We start from the raw sequence: 20,260 nt of genomic DNA on the forward strand, positions 1-20,260 counted from the left end.
GCAAACATTTATTTTAGTAATAATTATAATGAATTTTATATATTATCTTGGATTCATATACTTTGAGTTAGATATTTAAATAAACAAATTTGACATTCAATTACCCATATATAAACTTCTCCTATATAATCTTGTATTGATATACTTTCAAATATTTATTTAAATATAAACATTGGGCATTAACCCATACGCGCAATGCGCGTATAAAACTAGTTCACTAATAAACTCGTTTAAATGCTTATTTATTGAGTTAATTCCAGCAATGGTCCTTCGACTATGTTGATTTTCCAAAATTAGTTCCCAACTTTTAATTTGGATAATTTAGGTCCCTTGAATTTCAAATTCTTTCCAATTTTGGTCTTTTCGTCAAATTTTGGTTAAGTTGAGGTCAAATAAAGGGGTAAAATTGTCCGTTCACTTGTATACTCCTATTTCTCATGTCCTATACGCTATATATATGAATATAATATCATTCGAAGAGATATCGACTGAGATTATATGGCTTTGATTGAGACTTCGACTAAGATTATATTCATATATACAACGTATAGGACAGGAGAAATACGAGTAATAATACAGAAAACAGGTGAATGGACAATTTTACCACTTTATTTGACCTCAACTTAATCAAAATTTGACGAATGAAATGACTAACATTGGAAAAAATTTGAAAGTCAATGGACCTAAATTGTCCAAATTAAAAGTCGAGGACTAATTTTGGAAAATCAACATAATCCGAGGACCATTGCTGGAATTAAACTTTAATTTAATCTTAGAAATAGAAGTGTTTAATAATTTATATTATCTTTTTGAATTGTTTATGAAACAAGCGGACAAAAAAGGTGAAATGAAAAACTAAACATAATGAGGCTACACTACATTGATAGTATCAATTGAAAGCAAATTAAAGAAGAAATAGCACTAAAAGTGGTATTAAATCTTGGTAATTATATCTCAGCATAAATTCTCTTTTGTTCCTCGTACTAATGTCTTATAGGAGTAAATTTAAAAGATTTTGAGAGTTTGATGACGTAAGCCACGATGGAGTCGCTCCAAGAAATGAATTACAGGAAAGCTCTATTGAAAGAAAACACGTCCTCGGAATCTGAGTCGCCGATGGAAAGCAGCCGGACTCCAGAAGAACAAGACCTGCTGGAAAGAAGTACCAAGAAATCAAAGCGGGGTGAAAGATCGCCTAAAGGTCCCCAGTGTGAGCATAAATATAATATAAACATAAACGTGCAGTCCAACTATCAGCTTAGGCTTTTAGTTGGATGGAACACATGATTTAATTTGGTATCAAAGCCATGCAAAAGGTCATGGGTGTGGCGGAAAAAAGACTATGCTCCACGTGTTGCTTGGAGCTTATCAAAGTCAATTGGCCCGTACATGTGAGGGAGCGTGTGAGCATAAATATAATCAAAGTCAATTCATAAATATAATCAAAATCAATTGGCCCGCACACGCACACGTGAAGAAGCCATAAATATAATATAAACATAAACGATGGTAGTCAAGGAAACGCCTCTTGTGTCTAATTCAGAACCGTTGCATGTGCCTCCCTCTGCGACACCAGGTCCACTGGATGATGAAATGGAAGAGGACCTGGATCGTTTCGGATGAAGAAGAAATAGATGAAGCCAACTTCGATCCAGACTGTCCGACGATTATAGTCCCGCAACCTACGGCCTCCGCTTCACAGACCGAAAAGATACCCCCGGCCTACTCACCATGAACCACCCACCCAAAACCCATCCTATTATGAGCAAAGTCCATAGCCATGCATGGGAGCTTGCCACCTCACTGGACGTAAACTTCCGTTCGAAGCAGCTAGCCGTAGGCACCGTATGAACCTTAGCTTCATCCAATTATTATAATAGATCAAAGCCTGTGTCACCATAGTCTTGCATTGGGGTCCATACATTGATTGTGAAATACCATTTGATGATTCCTATTTTCCCACAAAGCCCAACATACCCCATGACCTTGATAATCACCTCCTTAGGCAAAGCACACCATATCTCCGTAATCCAATTATCTAAGCAATATAATCCACATAATCCATTCGCCATGTCCTATTCAACTCATTCCAAAAGTCATGAACAAAGGAGCAGTTCGCAAATAGATGTACCAAGGTTAGGTTTCCGACTCCATACTACACATATATAGGACATATAGGATCACATGCAACCTGTTTAACCGCCAAAGCATCTTTAGTAGGTAACATGTCGGTACGTAAAGCCCACAAAAAAAAAAAAAAAAAAGCACTTTATTTTTTGAGGTAATTAAATTCCAATTCCACATCCTTACCCAAATCACAACCCCACTCGATCGGCCACCCCCAATCCTTTGTAAGCAACCTATATGCACTTTTAACAGAATATTCACCCGATAATTCCTCCCTCCAAAACCAAGAACCAACAACAGGTCTAGTTGCTATGCATTCATGTAGTTCTTACGATGTTGTGCATTCATATAGAACATACGGTGCATTCCTTCATAAATTCATAAGTTCACATGGGAAGGTTGGTTTGTATTTGCCAAAGGTCTTGTGGTCAAGCGTGGCTCTCTCAAATGGAAGGTCATGGGTTTGAGTCTCAGTGAGGGCGATATTGACTCATTGAGCTTCAGTAGACAGGGTCAACCAACGGGTCTAGATGAGGTGAGAGATATTCAAAAAATATCTTCCGAGCTAGTAAACATATCAACATTTTTGACAAAATAGATCATTTTTTAATAGGGCCTAAGAGTCAAACTTAAAATATTGACTTGGGTTGGCATCCTTAATCACTATTTGTCACGTATGTTGGAGGTTAAGTAGTGTTTTCTTTCTGTATTAATGATTTAATGTGTGCATCTTATGAGACTAGTGGACAAATACAATAGTATATTCATGAAGTACGTATGTAACAAGAATTATTGATTCAAAAGTCAACAGAATCACATAGTTGGAATTGTAGATTTGCACAGATCAGAGGAGCTGTATGAGGGGAATTCTTGACTTGAGAGGAAATTAATTAACATGATGAATTACACGTGATTTTTCTAGCTCTATTCACACATGCATAACACTTATGGCCCTATGCAGTATAATTTGGCATAATCTTTCTCAAGAATTTGTGATTGAATAGTGTAGCATTCTACAATTGCGATCCAATCCTGTTGTGAATATGAAAAGTACTATCATTCTGTTTGGTATACCTAACTAAGCTAAAATGCTAAAGTTTAGAAGCTAAATATTGAGTTGTTAGTAACAAAACAATGGCGGAAAACTCATAGTGAAGAAGGAAGAAGAACTGCTGTATTATCTGGAAATGTTCAAGTGTACAAAATGAGAAATGTGCTATCTTAGGGGCTATTTATTGCCTAACCTTATTACTAATGTACCCTTAAACTAACTGCCTTATTACATTGACACATGCTTAGCTGGCAGTAGCACAGCTCACTTTCACACCCCCCGTAAGCTGGAGTGTACAAGTCATGTAAGCCCAGCTTAGAGATAAAAACAGAGAACTGTGGCAAAGGTAATGCCTTGGTGAAGCCATCTGCAATCTGACTCATGGAAGGAATGTACATGAGCTTTATGAGACCTTGTTGCAGTTTTTCTCAAACAATATGGCAGTCAATCTCTATGTGTTTCGTTCTTTCGTGGAACACATAATTCTCTCCAATTGCAATGGCGGATTTGTTGTCGCAGAAGAAAGTGGCTGGCTTAGAAGGAACAACCCCCAGATCACTTAGCAAAAACCAAATCCATTGGATCTCACATACTGCCACTGCCATTGATCTATATTCAGCTTCTGAAGAAGATCTAGACACTGTTGGCTGCTTTTTGGACTTCCAAGATATGAGGGATTCACCTAGGAAAATGCAAAAACCTGAGATGGACCTCCTTGTTTCTGAACAAGCTGCCCAGTCAGAATCAGAGAAGGCTTGCAAGTGAATTTCTGAATTTGCTGAGTAAAAAATTCCTTTTCCTGGGGCTGCTTTCAAATACCTTAAGACTCTGTGAGCTGCAGCTAGGTGGTTTTCAGTAGGCCTATCTACAAATTGGCTTAGTTGTTGTACAGCATATGCAATATCTGGTCTCGTTGCAGTGAGGTACAACAACCTGCCCACCAACCTTCTATATTGTCCTGCATCTGTGAGCAGAGGGGCATCATCATGACATAGTCTTTGCCCTGGAACCATTGGACTTGCCACGGACTTGCTGTTTAAAAAACCAGATTCTTTCAAGATATCAAGGGTGTATTTCCTTTGGCACAAGTTGAGACCAGCAGGGGATCTTGTAGCCTCAATGCCTAAGAAGTAGCTTAATTCTCCAAGTTCCTTGATTTTGAAGGTTGAATTTAAGAACTGCTTCAACTCCTCAATAGAGCTTAGCTGGTTGCTGGCAACAATTATATCATCAACATAAACTAAGAGGGCAATAAAACAACCTGAAGAAACCTTGATGAATAGAGACGGATCAGATTTAGCTTGAGTAAAATTAATACTCAGTAGAGCAGCTGTGAGCTTTGCGTTCCACTGTCTGCTAGCCTGTTTAAGCCCATAAAGTGATTTCATTAGCTTACAAACTTGGTTTGGCTTCTCATTTTGAAATCCGGGCGGTAAAACCAAGTATATGTCTTCCTTTAAATCACCATGTAGAAACGCATTATTAACATCCATTTGCTGAAGGAACCATCCCTTTGCCACTGCTACAGCCATAAGAGTTCTAATAGTAGTAATCCTTGCAACCGGAGAAAATGTTTCAATATAGTCTATTCCGAGTTGTTGTGTGTACCCTTTTGCAACTAATCTTGCCTTATGCCTTTCCACAGACCCATCAGCCCTGTATTTTACCTTATAAACCCATTTGCATCCTATAGGAACCTTCCCTTTAGGTAGGTCAGTAAGGGTCCAAGTTTGGTTATCCTAAAGTGCTTGAATTTCTGCTTGCATTGCAGCTCTCCAACACTCATGCTGCACAACTTGCTCATAAGTCTTAGGCTCATCAATTGAAGAAATGATAGTGGAAAACACTCTATGAGCTGGGGTTAGATGATCATATGAAAGAACTAAGTGCAATGAATGAGGAGAAGTAGGCTTTTTCTGGACTTGTGTCACCATACCACAATGATAATCCTGCAGTCGTAATGGAATGGACTTTGTTCTCATGGACCTTCTTGGTTGCAAGGGTTGCTCAAGTTCCTCAATTTGCTGAGAACCGCGGTCAGACTGCTCAAAAGACCGTAGTTGTACAGATTTTGAATTTTCCACTTACGGCTGCTGCTCAGATTCTATATCCGTCATTTGTAGGTGATGGTCTACTTGCAAGTTATTCTCACTTATTTTAGATTGAGGCAAGGCTAGTTCTGAGCTGGAAAACATAACTGGCAATGTAGGATTGAAAGATTCTTCAACATGGCCTTCCTTAGAGGTGTCCAATCCTTCAGAGTGAAATGGAAAGGTCTGCTCATAAAACTTTACATCCCTGGAGATAAAAATAGAATTATCATGAAGATCATACAGTATATAACCTTTGACATTGGCTGGATAGCCAAGGAAAACACACTTCCTGCCCCTGGGTGCCATTTTGTGTCTTGACCAGGACAATGTAGAAGCAAAACTCAGACAACCAAATACTCTCAGATGATCATAGAGAACCGGTTTTCGAAACAAAATTTCAAAAGGCGTTCTCTAACCAATTACTTGAGATGGCATTCTATTAATCAAATATACAGCATGAAGCACACAATGTCCCCAAAATTGTAGAGGCAATCCAGCTTGAAACCTTAAGGCCCTAGCTACATTCAATATATGTTGATGTTTTCTTTCTACAATAGCATTCTGTTGCGGAGTACCAACACATGTTGTTTGGTGTATGATGCCTTTCTCATTATAGAAATCAGGCATATTGAATTCACTCCCATTATCACTCCTCACTATTTTAATTTTGGCAGAAAACTGTGTGGCAACATAACTACAAAAATTTTTGAGTAAAGCCCTTGTCTCAGATTTTTGTTTCATCATATGCAACCAAGTGAATCTACTGTAATCATCAACAATAGTCAAAAAATAATATTCCCCATTCAATGAACAAGTAGAAAATGGGCCCCAAATATCAGTATGCACAAGATCAAAGTAAGCTGTTGTTGTAGAAGTACTAATAGGAAATGGGCTTCTCTTATGCTTTGCTAAATGGCAAACATCACAAATCAACTACAGTAAGTGCATTTTGCAGACTTATTAGCACCATTAGGATTAAACCTCCTTATATTATTTCCTGTGTTCAAGTTTCCCACAGCAGCAATCACTCCATTAGTCACTGCTTCAGTTAGTGTTGCATTAGCATGTATAGGTTCCTTGCCAACATTAATGTTTCCAGCACATTGCTGCAATTGTCTTTCTAATTTGATAGCCATACCAAAAACCTTATCTACAGGAGGAATTGGATCTAGAATAAGCACTCCTGATTTTATACTAGCAAACTCCTCATTTAGGCCTTTCAAGAAACGAATCACATTATCCTCATCTTTTTCTTTTCTGATCTTAGTAATCAGTTCACATGAACATTTAGGAGTACATTCACAGACTGGAAGTGGTCTTAAGATGCTCATCTCCTCCCACAGAGTTATACAATGAGTGTAATAGTCAGTTACACTACATGAACCTTGCTTCAGATTATAAATTTCATCTTGAAGATCTGAAATCCTATGCGGATCTGCTTGGGAGAACCTGTTCTTCAGGTCATCCCAGATGCCTCTAGCTCGTCCAATGTACATAACACTTTGAGCAATTGATGGACTAATAGACTTAAGGAGCCAAGATCTCACCATAATATCGCATCGATTCCAAGTTTCGAACTCAGGATCATCAACTTTCGGAGCCGGAATCGTGCCGTTGATTAGTCCCCATTTATTCCTCACCTGAAGAGCCATCTCCATGGACCTACTCCATGAACTGTAATTTGCTCCTGTGAGAGGCGGACTGACGAGAACGACATTTATATTCTCATTAATGTGGATAAACAGAGGATTACGATAGTCTTCTACACTGGTAGGTTGGTGTAGAGACGAAGTGACCGGAGCTTGGTGTTGTTGCCCTAGCGTTGGTGCCGTCGCGCTAGAGTCGCCAACTGCCGAGACGACAGCTGCAAAGCTTCGATTGCGAGGCTCTGGTACCATATTGAGCTATCTTAGGTGCTATTTATAGCCTAACCTTATTACTAATGTATCATTAAACTAACTGCCTTATTACATTGACACATGCTTAGCTGGCAGTAGCACAGCTCACTTTCACACTAAAACTTTGTAAGGTTAGTGTTCAGGGTTGAAATAATATTTGGTTGTATATATATAAAGAATCATGTGAAACAACTGCTTTAGGTGAGAAATAATGAAATATGATGAAATTATATACTTAGATTGAGTCCAGATCAAGGGTCTAAATTGTAGATTTTTTAAAAACTAACACGGTGGGTCGGTGTAATTATTGTAATTTTCTGTAAGTAAGTTAATTTTTTTTTGCCTTCCAGTGCACATTGTTATGTCATACCGTGCACATTGTTCCTTCTTCCAGTGCACATTGTTATGTCATACAGTGCACATAGTTCCTTCTTCCAGTGCACATTGTTATGCCATACAGTGCACATTGTTCCTTATTCTAGAGGACATTGTTGTGCCAGTACACATTGTTGTGTCTTCCAGAGCATTTTTTTAAGATTGTAGATGATGAACTTTTATTTAAAAGATCAATTAATCTTGTTCACTAATTACTAATTTGAATTGCATATTGTTTGTTTGTTTATTTATTATTTATGGTTGTTTATGATTTGTGTTGAAGATCCTATATTAAATTTAATTTTTACAATAATTGTTTCACATCTTTGTGTCTCCAGTGCGCATTTTTTTGCCTTACAGTGCACATTGTTCTTTCTTTCAGTGCACATTATTGAAGTTCGTAGGTGGCGATTTTTTTTTATCTAGGGGTGAGATTCTATCTCACTTCTTACCTGCGACTTTCTTCTCCCCGAACCCCTTCTTATATATATATATATATATATATATATATATATATAGTAGAATTCAGGTGCGGCCTACTCCTTAGGTGCGGCTGTGTGGCTATTTTGTAACCATTAAATTACAGGAAGTCACCAAATCAACGTTCATCATTCTATGCATTAAAATTCACCACAACGTGTGTTAAAATGCACAATTTCGCTTATTGAAAATCCTTATCCCAGATTATAAACTTGCACTATTACACTTATTAAAAACATATGTTAAAATACACATCATTCTACGTATTAAAAGGCACTAGATGACGGTTTAAAACACATCATTCCACAACACAGTTAAATGTACCAACATAGTAATATAACGCACCACAACATGTATTAAAACGCACCACACCATGTACTAAAATGCACCTGAATACTTAATACGTAATATAGATACTAAAATTACCATAACACCCTCCACTTAACATACGTGAATTGCAATTTCCTAAACACTAAGATTATATTGCCACCGTTAGATTACTCCAATCCGACGACAAAAATGCAACCACACAACCGCATAGGAGCTAACTGGAACAAAAAAAATGTTGGTGTAATAGTCTGCTATAACATATTGTACTTTTTGTTCTTCTTATTGTGCAACCACCAATTAAATTCCTAATATATCCTAATCATTTATAATTTTACAAAATTCTTTCAGTTAAATATAACGGAAGTTTAACATTAAATTCTTTAGGCAATTTTTTTTTTATTGCAGTTTTCAAACAATTGGCAATATTCTATAATACAATTCTGTATAGATTCCTAACTTAAAATTGGAATATTGAAGTCTTAATAGGATTCTATAATACAATTTTGTATAGATTCCTAACTAAACCATTATTCTACAAAAGCAACAGTATATAAACCCCTCCTCGGCCTTCTCACTGGATATTCACCCAAAACTAAACCTAACATATTCTGCAACACACCATCTAAACACCATCTACTTAACATTCTATAGGTATGATTGTCAAATTATTATCATGCTAATTCTATTATTTTTATTTGTACTCATAATGATTACAGTTTTTTTTTTAAAGTGATGATGGTATACTTATTAATTAGTATAACTTCAATATCGTTATGTAAATATATCTATTGTATAATCTGTTCATCTATACTTGTATCATTGTATGTAATGTTGTGGTTCTCATTATATTCCTCTATATATAATCTACATATTTTAGTTACTCCTAACTCCCTAATCTATGATTTTTGAATTTATGTTGTGGTTCTCATTATATTATGTCATAACATCCTTTATGAACATATTTCCCATAGCACAAGGATATTAGTCATGACAAATGTAGTAAAGTTAATTGATAATGACACACAAACTGTGGGCTGAAGTTGTACAGTTAATGTCATTAAGAAAAACGAACCAAAAAACGCTATCGGAACGCCTAAGAAAAAGTATATGCTCATCGTCCTTGAGGATGAAATTGTAAGTAAATAGTAAAAAAAAATTCCCTTTTATTATTATTTTATTTTATTTTTATCATTATTAGTATTATTATTATTATTATTCTGAAGATGCTCTCATTCACCACCAACATCATTGTAAATGTTATATCTAAATGCAAGGAACTCGGGTTTAATCAATAGTGTTTGATAATAACATTGGAATGCATGATATCACTTTACAAACCATGGTGCATCATCTCAAATGTCATTGTCAAACCTGTCCGAACGAACTATAAAGTACTTGATCACAAATACAATTACACATGAATTTTAAATGGTCGGACCGGTGTCCAAACAACTGACAATGATGACACGACATTTGCTCCCATGTAAGTGGTTTAATTGTTTCTACTTACTTTAGTTGTAGTTTAGCTATTTACAAATTCGTTATGTTTTATTAAAATATATAAGCATCAAGACTATTTTTTTTTTATTAATTTAGCATTTTTTCTCTCTCATTATTATATGACTACTTTAACCAATTAAGGAACACTAATTTAAAAATACGCATTGGGCATTGGTTTAATCGCGCAATGCGCATGTGATAACTAGTATATATATATACTAGTTTTATACGTGCATTGCGCGAATGAGTTAATTCCCAATGTTTATATTTAAATAAATATTTGAAAGTATATCAATGCAAGATTATATAGGAAAAGTTTATACATGGGTAATTGAATGTCGAATTTTTTTATTTAAATATCTAACTCAAAGTATATGAATCCAAGATAATATAGAAAATTCATTATAATTATTACTAAAATAAATGTTTGCAACCTTGTAAAATCGATAGTCTAAATATTTGGTCTAAAAATGATAGTCTAAATAAATACTACTTTTAATTTGAATTTTTCTAAGTGTTCTTAATTCTCTTTTGAATGAGTAACATTGTCATTGTCTTCATCTTTACTATTTGTTCTCTTCCTTTTTGTTAGTAGTGTGTTATTTGCAATTCGGTTATTGTTGGTAGCATAGATGACAACGTCATGCAATGAGATTATAATATAGGAGCTATGGACTTTCCTTTAGGTGTTCTGCTTGGGTTCATTTGGTTCAACCATTTTGTTGAATGAGTTATTGTGGATAAAGAAATCCCTAGTTTAAGAAAAAAGAATAAATAAATTAATAAAAATTTGAGTACTTTCGTTGTCAACAAATCCCCCAAGTAGTTAATATGATTGGTTTCAAACTATTCTTTTTTTTTTCTTGGTATTAAAGAAATACATATGTATCATTTTTTGGTGTAACTACTAATTTATTTAATTCAATAAGAGTAAAATAGAGTGATTCCGCTTCAATTTGTTGGGTTATTATTTGAGTACTCTCTTTGTCAATCAATCCCCAAGTAGTTAATATAATTAGCTTCAAATTATTTTAAAAATTTTGTTTCATAGTATTAATAAAATACTTGGTAAATAAATATATAACATTATTTTGTACTATAACTTTGATATTTAATTACAAGATATTGTAAAAATAAGATAATGGACAATGTAATGAATATCAATTGATAAATTCGAATGTAAAGAATCTTTGCATGAGAGAAAATAAAGACAATATAACTAATGAAATTATTTTCTCTTATTTAATTTAATTTTTTGATAATGAATAATTTTTTCAAATAAAGGTATTGTAGACACATAATTCTAAATTAAAGAAATACATATGTATCGTAATAAACTACGAAACCCTAATGCCTCCCTTCTCTCTCTAAAACCAAATGCCTTACTTGCTGCTCGGAGCTCTAATGAAGCTTTGAGCCGGCAGTTTTGGTCACCTTCTACGTTTGCTTTCGCTCTTCTTCCGCCCCGATCACCGTCGCAGCTCCGTCCGCCTCCGATCACCGCCACAGATCTTCCTCTTCTGTTTTCTCTCCCTTTGAATAAAATAATAGTAGGTAGGTATTGGAGTTTGTGTTGGTAGTCTTGAACTCCCAACCCTATTTTGATTTTACCCACTTTTTATTTTCTTTATTATTGTGTTTTCTTCTCGTTACTTTTACGAACATTTTTCATCTCGTTGCTTTCACGAGCTTTTCATTTTCATTAGCATAAATCGTTTAGTTTGGTTTCGGCAAGTGTTGATTTTATCCTGGGCAACGAGCAAAAAAGAATGATGACGAAGACCCAGATCTTTGATGAAGCTTTAAGCTCCCTGAAGGAACATAGCTTCTTAGTTATGAAACAGTCGGCAATTCAAGTTTTCTATAGCATAGTTAGAAAAGTTGTTTCTATGTTTGACTGTAAGGAATGGTTTACCATTTCATTGATCGTTGATGTAAACGTTTTATGTTATGAATTAATGGAATAGCTACGTTTACCTTTCAAAAAAAAAAAAGAAATACATATGTATCATTTTTTGTTGTAGCTACTAATTTATTTAATTTAATAAGAGTAAAATAGAGTGAGAAACTTAAAATAGAGTGAGAAACTTAATTATGTCAAATTTGATTGAGATGGGGTTCGAACCTAAGACTTTTTTTATATAAATTAATGGGTAAGTTAAAAGTTAACGGAATATTAACAGAGAAGAGAATATTTAACGGAAAACTTAACGGATAATCATAAAAGTGGGTTAAATTAGATAATCTCTATTAATAATATTAATCTGAATTATCTTAACCATCTATTTGATTAAATAATTCATCTGAACCATCCATTTGATTAAATAATTTGACCGCCATTTTTTCTACCCATTTTAGGCCTAACTCTCTTTGGCTCTTATTAGTATAGTATAAATATATACCAAAGATCTTGTGGTCAAGTCGCATAGCTGTGGCCCTCCAAAGTGAGAGGTCACAGGTTTGATCCCAGTGGGGCGTTAGCTCTTTGTTTTTTGCATTTTTCAAGAATAGACAATTAGTTGTTACAGAATGCATAGTTAGTATAAAAATATTGCACTTGAAAAAACGCATTGCACTTAATAGGGTTTAGATTTTATAGTTGAGTTTTTTGTTTTATTTGGTTTAGGGGTTCACTTTTTACTGCTTAGGCTTTAGCATTTACAATTTAGATTTAGAATATTGATTTTTTTAACATTTATCCAAGAATGCATATTTAGTTTCTACATAATGCATATTAAAATGTTCATGTTTTTTTTTTTTGAAGAAAAAAAAATGTTCAAGTTTGTGAAGTAAATTTGACAATAATTACGAAAATACCACCATATTTTTTAAAAAATTAAATCTTATCTGTCTGATTTTTACATGTGTAAGCTTGAGATTGGTTCTTAATTTTCTCCTAGAGATGTGTTCTCATGGGATCATAATCCTATATACATATATACAGGAAACAAATCAAATGAGAACGCACACCTAGGAGATAAATATGAACACATCGCAGCCGTCCATCTAGATAAATATAACGATATTTTTGTAAATAATTAAACTTTGAAATGCAAGTAATTGTGTTAAAAATGCAAGTAACAGTTTCATAGAGTGCACCTAAGTGCAAGTAAAATGTATTAAAAGTGCAACAAATAATGTACACCGAGCAACAATATTAAGTGCACCAAACGTTATCATTAAGTACATCAATGTGAAAGACGTTAGCATTAAGGGCACCAATATGAAAAAGGTGAATTACTTGCACTATTAAGTGTAAATGGTTTCAGTTTTAAGTGATTTTACATGCATATTGTACATGCACACTTGCAGCTATTACTTGCACTTTTAACACATGTTACTTGCACACAGAGTTCCAGTTATTTACGAAACTGCCACTGCATTTTTTTTTTAAATTACATTTGATCCGTTAATCTTTTTTGATAGACAACTTAGCGTTAAACCATAAATAATAAACCATAAATAATACACGTTCACACTGGACGCACTTTATATTATTGTTAGGTGCACTCTAAAACTAAACCACACTGATGCACTCTAAAACTAAACCACACTGATGCACTATATAGAATTGCAAATTGTACTCTGTAATCTTGCTAAGTACACTTTAAAGTTCTAGTTATTTGCCAAAATGCCATCGCATTTTTCTACTTTCTTACTTTAGAGTCGTTAGATCTTTCTAGATGGACGGTTTTAATTAGTTCTCAATTTTTTTTCTATTTTTCCCTTCCCACCCTTGTTACCCCCTTGTTTCCCCATTGTACATTTATTTTCTTTGAACATCGGGACGGTGCTCATTTTAGAGTGTGGAAATGAGTACACTTACGTGTGAGCTAGTACATTGATATCATAATTCTCAATACTTGGATGAATATATTGTGTACATGGAAGAATGTATTGTGTACTTGGATGATTCAATAGGTTCGACTTCAATTATTTCTACTATTACAAATTCACAAATCACTTAAATCAATCATTCACAATTACTGAAAATATACTTTCGAGATATTAACAATATTTCGAACATAAATACTTATGAAAGTTATTATTTTCGGTTAAAATAATTTTGGTGAATATTAATCTTACCTTCAAAGTCAGGGTTCTCGTAAATACCTAATAACATCCTAGCCACTTTGAAAGGAACCATTTCCACGCAAGTTCGTCGGACAAGAACAACGTCGGAGGGAGGAATCAAGGTCGCCGCTGACGAGCTCACTGGGGGAGGAATAGAGGTCGCCAAAAGAAATCCAGTCGCACCGCCATCCATGCTACTTCGCCGGAGGCCTTTGGTCAGTTCGTCGGTTAAAACTACTGTCAGTTCATTGTTGCTCGCTGAAAATAATTGTTATAATCGATGATTGGTCAAGCGATCCCTCAAGTACCCTCGGACCTATCAAAATGGTTATCAGATTGCGGCTCTATTTGGGGTATTCTTGACCAGGGTGACGTTAGTGTTGTGGGAATCGTGGGACTTACGAGACTGAGACCTTGTCGTTGTTGATTGAGATGATTATAAACTGAATAGTAAAAAAACATGCTCGAACTTGTACATCGAACTCACATTAAAAGCACCAATGATCAAACTAATTGACTTGGACTATATATGGGTCAACTAAGTTCGTGTAAAATATAAAGGGTAAAATAGTAAAAGTTAATAATTGTAGTAATATTGAATATAAAAGTTATTTATACAAGGAAAGTCCTACAAACTTAACTAAAATCATGGTGGGCCACAAGGATAGGTCAAAGCCCACGGACCAATCCCACCGTTCTTGCCACCCGAGACGGGCTATGATTAGTCCATATTGTCTTTCTTCGTACAAACCCCCCCCCCCTTGGCCCGAGTTGCCTTTTTTCTTGGATCATCTCTAATATCTCTTTAAATTAAGCTATATTAGCTTATTTAATTGGTCTTGGTGGGTTCGGCTCGAACCCACGATTTTCGGCTCATAAGACCAACGCTCTAACCAACTGAGCTACACGACCTAACATTTACAATAATGTTGATAAAAATAACCAACTAACATAAAATAACCACTTACATGTTAATGCTAATTTTCATTATAAAAAACTTTAATTTTGGCTTAAGTATTTCGTAATATTTTATTTTAGATTGAAATTAATTGGTTTTGGTGGGGCTTGAACCCACGACTTTCGGCTCATAAAACCAACACTCTAACCAACTGAGCTACACGACCGCACATTTATTATAATGTTGATAAAAATAACCAACTAACCTAAAATAACTGTTATTTTGAATTATGTTATTTTTAATACTTCATATTAAAATTAATTAGTCTTGTTGGGGCTCAAACCCACAACTTTCAGCTCATAAGACCAACACTCTAACCAACTGAGCTACAAGATCATATATTTATTATCATGTTGATAATAAATAACCAACACACTAACCAAATGACCCAAAATAACTTCTTACTTAGGGTCTGTTTGGAAAGCGGGAAAATGACTTCTAAAAAATGTTTTCTGAAAATTGAGTCATTTTTCAGAAAACATTTTCCTTTCCAGTATTTAGTTGTATTTGGAAAACTGTTTTGGTGTGTTTGGTTCATTTTCTAGAAAGGAGAAGAAGAACGAAGTTTTTTATAGAAAGAAGAAGAAGAACGAAGTCATTTTCTAAATATTTAATATAAATATTTTTAAATTTTTAAAATATACAATGATGGTGCTGGTAGGGTGGTGGTGGTGGGTGGTGGGGTTGTAGTGGTGGTTAGGGGAGAGCATAACCCGCCCGACCCGCTGACCGAATAAAGACAAACCGACACGACCGAAACCGAATTCATCTAAACCGACCCATTAAGCACTGATTTTCCGATTTGTTTAATTCGGGTAGGGTGCGTGTTTTGTTAAACCGGCCCGTCCGAAAACCATATTAATATTAGGGTTAGGTTTCAGGGTTCGTATATATATGTGTGCGTGTGTGTGTGTGTGTGAGAGACAGAGAGAGAGAGAGATGGATGCGCAGTCGCCCTCAGTCTTTGGCTCCTTCTCTCCGTTCTCACCCTTAGACCTTCTCGGCTTCTCCTCTGTTCTTTGTGTTTGAAGTCTGAATCTCTTCTAGACTTCTAGTCTTCTTCGAGTTTGTCTTTGAAGTCTGAATCTCTTCTAAAATTCTAGTCTTCTTCTTCAAGTTCTATTTTGAAGTTTCGCAAACATATGATATAGGAATCAATTAACAACCAATTCAAGTAAAAAAAAAACATTTTTAAATAAAAACCTCCGCCCAACAAGCAACCCGCAATGACCTAAAATAAGAGCCCAACAAGCAACCAACAATTACCTAAAATAAGAGCCCAACAAGCAACCAACAATTACCTAAAATAAGAGCCCAACAAGAAACCAACAATTGCCTAAAATATATTTTCACTACATACAAACGCACCCAAAAAACATATAAAGAAAAATCATACCAAGAATAATTACACGGTTACTGAAGAGTTGTTCGAATGGAAATGAAGAAGAATGCTGGGCAATAAAGTATGTAATTTATTTAAAATAATAACGATAAAGATAGAAATAAAAAAAAAAAGTTTAGAAGTTACTCACTTATTTTTGAAACGCTACTAAAGATAACGTTTCAAAGTAAACTACTCCTTCTGTCCCATTTTACTGTCATGTTTACTTTTAATGTAGTTTTTAAATATATACTCCCTTCGTCCCTAATTGTTTGTCTCATTTACTTTTTACACGGTTTTTAATACAACATACCAAATGATACTAACTTTTCAATTTTGCCTTTCAAAAGTAGGTGTTATTTGTACAAAATACAATTGTACTTGCCTCATTAATAGTCTAAAAAGTTGAAAAGTCAAGAGGGTAAATTGGAAAATGTAGAATGATAATTATGATCAATTTTAGAAAGAGGACACTATTTTGGGACAAACTAAAAAAGAAAGTAAGACAGATAAAATGGGACGGAGGGAGTAACTTTTATATATACTAATATTAAACTTAATATTATGAAAAATCTATACTATATATAAAAACAATATCCTCCTCCCAAATTTTCCCGCCCAAACTTAGTGGTATTTTAGTAAAATCATTTATTTTATTCATTTATTATTTTATTAATTATCCATATATATTTATTATTCATAAAATTAGTCAAATACTAAGAACATACCAATTTCATACCAATTTCCTACCAATTTCATTCACCTATAATTGGCGTCAGTTTTTATTAGGGTAAAAAAGCCCAGGGGCCGGCTTACAAAAACGTGTCAGAAATTAGGCCCGCAGTGGGACGACCCAGCCCGCTTTGACAGTAATTATTATTATTTTTTATGAAATAATCATTATTCTTTACATGATAGTATCTGTTCTATACTTTATTTATCAAACATTTTCAGTCCAAAAAATCTAAACTCCCACCACTAGATTCGAACTTATGGCCACCATTTAGAATGGTAACCGAGATCCATCACACTACATGGTAGTAGACAACTTTTGTATTATTTGGTTTAGTATTACTGATCCTCTAACTAATTGAGCTCTAAGCCCTTGATTCCCCATTTCCCCACGCCCACCCCACCCCTACCCCCACCCATTCGGTTTACATATTTGACGTAAAATTATAGTTTAAAAAAAAAGGGATTTTTATAAAATTATTGTAAAATACTAAAAACATTTCAAAAAGTAATAATAAATTTTAAAAGAGAATACATTAGCACATACCACATTATCATTTAAATACATTCATGGAAGACAAATTTGAAAAAATAGAACTAATTTTAAAATACAATCAAATTACAATTTTAATCTAATATATATATATATACATATACATATATATACATATACATATATATATATATATATATATATATGGATATCCAAACTCATATACTAATATCTAATGAGTAACTCTTCTGTGATACCATCTCATTGATCATTATCCGTGAAATAGGTCAGGTCAAGATGTAAATTTTAAAATAAAAATGTGAAAGTGTTAAATTTTTTACTCAAAAATATTACACATTTTAAATGAATTGGTGTTCTAATCATACCGTTTTTATTAAATTCTAAATTTTCAGCTTTAAAGTTTTTATAATTGAAGTGATAAATCATATCAGTTATTTTAACGACAGTTCATCTAATCAGCGGTGCAAAATCCATGATATCAACAATGCCCACAGTACAAATAGTTGTTATTGTAATTGCTTTAGAATTAACTAGTATTTTCGCCCGTGCGTTGCACGGAATTAATTTGTTATAATATTTTAAGAATATTTGGATCGATATACAATTATATAAATTATAACATCGAATATTATATAGCGCAATTGATGAAATTAGTTGGATTGATTATGTTTTCTGATGTTTTCTTTGCTTCAATTAGAGCAAATAATTATCCAATTACCCGTGCGATTCACGGATAAATTTTTGTATTATTTATTTAGATAATAAAATTAAAGATAAAATTATTTTTTATAAAAATATAATATTGAACATGTACATTTATTTGATTATAAGATTAGTGCAAAAGTATCACTCAATTACTTGAATAATATATGACTTGTTTGTTTACCATTATCTTAAAAAGATCTATATTTAATATAACTTAAGTAATTATATTATTACAAAAATAAATATGGAAAAATGAGAAATAATTTAACTTTAATTATTACGGAGTATAAAAATAAATTCAACGACCAATATTTAGCTTAATTACGATAATAATTAGTAGGCAATTATTATTAGTCAATTACACTAAATTAATTATTTTTCGTTAATAGAAATATCAATTCGTATATACAAAAGTTATTATTATTATATATTAAATATGTTCGACCTTCTGCAGTGTTCATGTCACACGTGTACAAATTAATTTGATCAACGACATCTAAAGTTGGTGAGGGGATTTCTCAACCTTCTAGTTAATAAATATTAATTATTATGGAGTACTATTTATTAATATAATTAATAATTAATATAATTAATTAATTAATATTTAATTTATATAATTATAATAATATAATTGCCGATTATATTTCCAATGAAATATTAATATATTCATTTTATTTTTTCTAATATTTTAATTTCCTTTTGAATATATTCATTTCCTTTTTTCTTTATAATTAGAATTATTTATTGTCATTCATTTTTCCTTCATAATTTTTTCCTAATATTTCATTTGTTGGCTACTAATTTTTTGTAGGGAAATCTATGTTATATTTCCAGTGAAATATTAATATATTCATTTCGTTTTTCCTAATATCTCATTTCCTTTTAAATATATTCATTTCATTTTTCCTTCATAAAAAGAATTAATATTGATCTCCATTCCTTTTTCCTTCATAATTTTTTTCCTAATATATTTCATTTGTTGGTTACTAATTTTTTCATATGGAAAGTTGTGTCATATTTCCTGTGAAATATTAATATATTTCCTGTGAAATATTAATATATTTCTTTCGTTTTTCCTAATATTTCATTTCCTTTTAAATATATTCATTTCCATTTTCTTTCATAAAAAAATTATTATTCATTCCCATTTTTTTTCCTTCATAATTTTTTCCTAATATATCATTTGGTGGTTACTAATTTGTTTATAGAGAAAATTGTGTTATATTTCCAGTGAAATATTAATATGTTCATTTCGTTTTTCCTAATATTTTATTTCCTTTTTAATATATTTATTTCCTTTTTCCTTCATAAATATTTCCTTTTTAATATATTTATTTCCTTTTTCCTTCATAAAAAGAATTAATATTATTTTACATTCCTTTTTCCTTTATAATTTTTTCCTAGTCATTCATTTTGTGGTTTTTTTCCTTTATAATTTTTTCCTAGTCATTCATTTTGTGGTTACTATTTTTTTCGTAGTGAAAAGTTGCATTCATTTTGTGGTTACTATTTTTTTCGTAGTGAAAAGTTGTGTTATATTTCCAGTGAAATATTAATACGTAGTGAAAAGTTGTGTTATATTTCCAGTGAAATATTAATACATTCATTTCAGTTTTTCATAATATTCCATTTTCTTTTTAGTATATTCGTTTATTTTTCCTTCATCAAAAGAATTAATATTGCTTTCCATCCATTCCTTTTTCCTGATAATAATTGCCAATTAATTGGCCTGATTCTTTGCCAATTAGTAAGAAAATATTAATAACAGATTCCCGTGTAATATTTATTTTCTTTTCATTCATAAAATTTTATTATTAATTTCCATATGATTAAAAAGTAATATAATTATAAAAATATAATTGTTGAATATATTTTCAGTGAAATATTAATAAATTCATTTTGTTTTCATTCTAAATAATTAATATAATTATAATTATAATATAATTTTCGATTATATTTCTAGTGAAATATGAATATATTCATTTCCTTTTTCCTTCATATATTCATTTTCATTTCTTTTTGTTATAATTTTTTGCTAATAT

At 32.7% G+C, this 20,260-nt stretch overlaps 2 non-coding genes across 2 annotated transcripts; both read right to left on the reverse strand.

Moving 5' to 3' along the window:
- Positions 1-14,762: 14,762 nt before the first annotated feature.
- Positions 14,763-14,840, reverse strand: TRNAI-UAU. The gene has a single exon. It is a non-coding gene; the product is annotated as a tRNA-Ile (tRNA).
- A 138-nt stretch (positions 14,841-14,978) lies between these two features.
- On the reverse strand, positions 14,979-15,052 carry TRNAI-UAU. The gene has a single exon. It is a non-coding gene; the product is annotated as a tRNA-Ile (tRNA).
- Positions 15,053-20,260: the final 5,208 nt, after the last annotated feature.

The sequence above is a fragment of the Ipomoea triloba genome, chromosome 3 (genome assembly GCF_003576645.1).
Source record: "Ipomoea triloba cultivar NCNSP0323 chromosome 3, ASM357664v1".
Taxonomy (NCBI): domain Eukaryota; kingdom Viridiplantae; phylum Streptophyta; class Magnoliopsida; order Solanales; family Convolvulaceae; genus Ipomoea; species Ipomoea triloba.